A 4,972-nucleotide genomic window follows, 5' to 3' on the forward strand; every position below is an offset into this window, starting at 1 on the left:
AGGGGGAGGAGTTGATGATAATATATTTGCTCCCAAAGCTGGCCTACATGGTTCAGTTTTATCGTTCAGCCAGCGGGATGACCATAAAAACTGAAGCGATTCCCCCATCCACACATTGGAGGTGGATGGGGGAATCCTCCCCGCTGCACTCTTGTATTCTGACAATGGGGGGACTCCTCCGCTCTCAGAATACACAGATCAGCACTGAAGCTATTGGCTGCAGCCGCTGGGGGAGTGGCTTTTATCCGGCAGTGGCCACACATGGATGGAAATGTGAGCGATCCCTGCTGAACCAGCTGAATTTCCATGGATCTATGGTCACCTTCAGTGACTTCCTCCCCTCCCCCTCATCTCCTTCATGATGGAAGTCATGCTGAGATCATCTCCCATTGGCTGAGCAATATTCTCATTTGTCTCTCAGCTCCTTCTTGCTATTCCTCGTCCTGCCTGTTGTTTCCTTGGATTGATTTTCTGTGTAGTGACCCCGGCTTGGTCTCTTGGATGCGCTCGTCTGTTGCTTGCCCTGACCTTTCTCCTGATTCCTGGATCTCCTCCTCATCTCTCCTCCATATCCTCTTACACAGCTTTTCTCCACACCTGCAGTGACCCTGGGGGGAGGAAACTTGGCACCAGCACGCCGCCAAATCCATCCCCACCATTAGGGGCTCTGGAGACAATTGTCTGCTATTTACACTCCGTTCCTCCGCACGTCACCTGATCACATGACAGCTTACTTCCACAGATTCCAGACAGATTTCTGGATGGTAAAGGTCAAAGGTCACTCTTCAGTTTAGGAGAGGTAGGACGCACCCAGGAACAAGGATTTGGTTTATATGGAAGCCGCATATAGAGGACCCCTCAAATCTCCCCATCCAAATGTCCCTCCATCCAGAGTCTATATGTCCTATGACATCACACTGACCTCACAGCTCCTCCTCCCAATGTCCCTCCATCCAGAGTCAGAGAATCCTATGACATCACACTGACCTCACAGCTCCTCCTCCCAATGTCCCTCTATCCAGAGTCAGAGAATCCTATGACATCACACTGACCTCACAGCTCCTCCTCCCAATGTCCCTCCATCCAGAGTCAGAGAATCCTATGACATCACAATGACCTCACAGCTCCTCCTCCCAATGTCCCTCCATCCAGAGTCATAGAATCCTATGACATCACACTGACCTCACAGCTCCTCCTCCCAATGTCCCTCCATCCAGAGTCAGAGAATCCTATGACATCACACTGACCTCACAGCTCCTCCTCCCAATGTCCCTCCATCCAGAGTCAGAGAATCCTATGACATCACACTGACCTCACAGCTCCTCCTCCCAATGTCCCTCCATCTGATTTTCCCTGATGCTCTTAGGATGTGGGGTCCCTTGGTGTCCTCACATGTAAAGTGGGACTGTTGGTCCTGCGTTGTATGTAATGACATCAGAATGCTGCAACAAGCCTATACCCTGCGTAGTGTGGGGGTCCTGTGGGGGGGAATTATACCTCAGCCTGAAGTGGGGCTTTAATAAAATGGAGACCTGAATGGAGAGGTGAGGAGGATTCTGGGAATATCATTTGATGTGACTATTTGTGTTCAGATGTAGAGTTTTCCTCCTGTGAAGTCTGGAGATCATATGACATCACATTGCCTCCACCTCCCTCCCTGATAGAAGAGAGAAAGAAGAAGAAGATTCTAGAAGTCACCAGAGAGATCACTGAGCTGCTGACAGGAGAGGTGAGCGGTGCCGGGAATTCTGGGACATTCTCCAGTAACAGACAAGGGATGTGTCTGGATGGTGACTGTATCATTGTGTGTGTCAGGTTCCTATAAGGTGTCAGGGTGTCACTGTCTATTTCTCCATGGAGGAGTGGGAGTATTTAGAAGGACACAAGGATCTCTACAAGGACGTCATGATGGACAATCAGCCGCCCCTCACATCACCGGGTAAGAGGAGACTTTATTGTAAAGGAGAGAGCAGTACGGAGGATCCACCTAGATCCCCCATCATCTGATAAACACATAGAAACAATGGATTCAGTCAGTGTGTGTGTTTCCTACAGATGGATCCAGTCATGGGAACCCACCAGAGAGATGTCCCCGTCCTCTGTATTCCCGGGATTCCACACAGGAAGGTCACACCATCCCTCACCATCATCAGGTAGATGATGACAATTATTGGTAGTTGTGATTTATACACAGCATGTTTGTTACAATGAATGTTTTATTATATCTTTCAGAGTGGAATCCTCGGGGATGAGAATATTGATGGTAAAGAAGAGTATAAAGAGGAGGATGAGGAGTATGGAGTGATGGAGGAGTTTTCAGAAGGACACAAGGATATGATGGAGCCACCTAATACCAGGAACCCACCAGAGAGATGTCCCTGTCCTCTGTATTCCCGGGATTCCACACAGGAAGGTCACACCATCCCTCACCATTACAAGGTTGGTGGGATGGAGCATCTAGAACATGGATTCATAGAGACAATGTGTGGATTTTTGATGTGACCTTACATTTTACAGATGATATTTTCTCTCATTCTCTTGATTTAGAGTGGAGATCCAATCGATATAGAATTTGAGGTGAAAGCAGAAGAAGAAGAGGCGTATGTGAGGGATGATCAGCAGTCTATGGAGGAGGATGGAATAACGGGGACATTTATAGAGGAGGACACTCCTACAGAGATCAGCACAGGTGGGTCATGAACACTAAATCCATTCCTCCACCCATACTGCTCACTGATTGGTCCAGAGTAGGGCGGGGACTGGGTGATATCAGCCTGTAATCCCCTGGTCACTTTCCTGAGCTGTGTTCCCCGTCCTGTATTCCTGGATTTCTCTCGGATAATCTTCCTTCTCTGTGCTGCAGACACAATTTATGTCTCTAGACTGGATTTATGGAGGTTCTGGGGTTCAGCTGGCAGCAAAAATGTTGATTTTTACTCTAAGCATTGCATAATGTAGGCACCCAGGACATGTGACTGGGGTCTCCTGCCTTGTGCCTGACTCCTCCAGGGTACCTTCTCTTTTATCTGCTGGCTGTGCCGGGTGGAGGGATATTTTAGCACCTGATGGATAAATGCATGCACCAGCTGTATGGATTTGAGCACAGGGATCTCTTGTTTGTTGTATTGTTGGGTCAGTAGCCAGACCTGAACCTTGTAGCTCTCCCCATTGTGTCTTTTCCCCTATGCTAGCATTGTGTCCACAGTAGCACTTGCGTAGGCAGGGCAGAGTGGGACTGGCCATAGAGGGATTACTTTGACGCAGTTGGCCAGCTTAAACATGTATTGCAATATGTGTGAACCAAATATCCCTATTTGTTGCATAGTTTGCTTGAAAGGGTATATACCAGTGTGCAGAGGGTCCTTCAGAATTTCTAGGGTGGAGGGATATGTCTGTAGTGTCTCAGCCCCAAGTCACTGAGTGCAGTCTCAGGAGATGGGAGGCAGCGGTGTGGGACCTACATAGTTACATAGTTAGTCTGGCTGAAAAAAGACATTCCATCTAGTTGTACCATTAAAAATAAAAGTTATAATCCGACACCCACAGCTGATCCACCAGAAGGCAAAAACCCAGCAAAGCACGATCCAATCCGCTCCTGCTGGGAAACAATTCCTTCCTGACCCCCCGAGAGGCAATCGGATATTCCCTGGACCAACTTTCCCTATAAATGTTATATCCAGTTATATTCTATGTATCCAAGAAAGAATCCAGGACTTTCCTACAGCAATCCCCCCTTATGTATTATACATGGAGATCATATCCCCCCCTTATGTATTATACATGGAGATCATATCCCCCCCTTATGTATTATACATGGAGATCCTATCCCCCCTTATGTATTATACATGGTGATCATATCCCCCCTTATGTATTATACATGGAGATCATATCCCCCCCCTTATGTATTATACATGGTGATCATATCCCCCCCTTATGTATTATACATGGAGATCATATCCCCCCCTTATGTATTATACATGGAGATCCTATCCCCCCTTATGTATTATACATGGTGATCCTATCCCCCCTTATGTATTATACATGGAGATCATATCCCCCTTATGTATTATACATGGAGATCATATCCCCCCTTATGTATTATACATGGAGATCATATCCCCCCTTATGTATTATACATGGAGATCATATCCCCCCTTATGTATTATACATGGAGATCATATCCCCCCTTATGTATTATACATGGAGATCATATCCCCCCTTATGTATTATACATGGAGATCATATCCCCCTTATGTATTATACATGGAGATCATATCCCCCTTATGTATTATACATGGTGATCATATCCCCCCCTTATGTATTATACATGGAGATCATATCCCCCTTTATGTATTATACATGGAGATCATATCCCCCCCTTATGTATTATACATGGAGATCATATCCCCCCTTATGTATTATACATGGAGATCATACCCCCCCCTTATGTATTATACATGGAGATCATATCCCCCTTATGTATTATACATGGAGATCATATCCCCCCTTATGTATTATACATGGAGATCATATCCCCCCCCTTATGTATAATACATGGAGATCATATTCCCCTTATGTATTATACATGGAGATCATATCCCCCCTTATGTATTATACATGGAGATCATATCCCCCCCCTTATGTATTATACATGGAGATCATATCCCCCCCTTATGTATTATACATGGAGATCATACCCCCCTTATGTATTATACATGGAGATCATACCCCCCTTATGTATTATACATGGAGATCATATCCCCCTTATGTATTATACATGGAGATCATATCTCCCCTTATGTATTATACATGGAGATCATATCCCCCCTTATGTATTATACATGGAGATCATATCCCCCCTTATGTATTATACATGGAGATCATACCCCCCCTTATGTATTATACATGGCGATCATATCCCACTTATGTATTATACATGGAGATCATATCCCCCCTTATGTATTATACATGG

At 45.6% G+C, this 4,972-nt stretch overlaps 1 long non-coding RNA gene across 1 annotated transcript; it reads left to right on the forward strand.

The window, feature by feature from the left end:
- Positions 1-1,291: 1,291 nt before the first annotated feature.
- Positions 1,292-2,152, forward strand: LOC149469338 (uncharacterized). Its single transcript, XR_016311590.1, has 3 exons — positions 1,292-1,729; positions 1,816-1,939; positions 2,056-2,152. It is a non-coding gene; the product is annotated as an uncharacterized LOC149469338 (long non-coding RNA).
- Positions 2,153-4,972: the final 2,820 nt, after the last annotated feature.

This window comes from Staurois parvus, unplaced genomic scaffold, assembly GCF_062004578.1.
Source record: "Staurois parvus isolate SC_StPar_1 unplaced genomic scaffold, SC_StPar_1.0 ptg000073l, whole genome shotgun sequence".
Classification (NCBI taxonomy): domain Eukaryota; kingdom Metazoa; phylum Chordata; class Amphibia; order Anura; family Ranidae; genus Staurois; species Staurois parvus.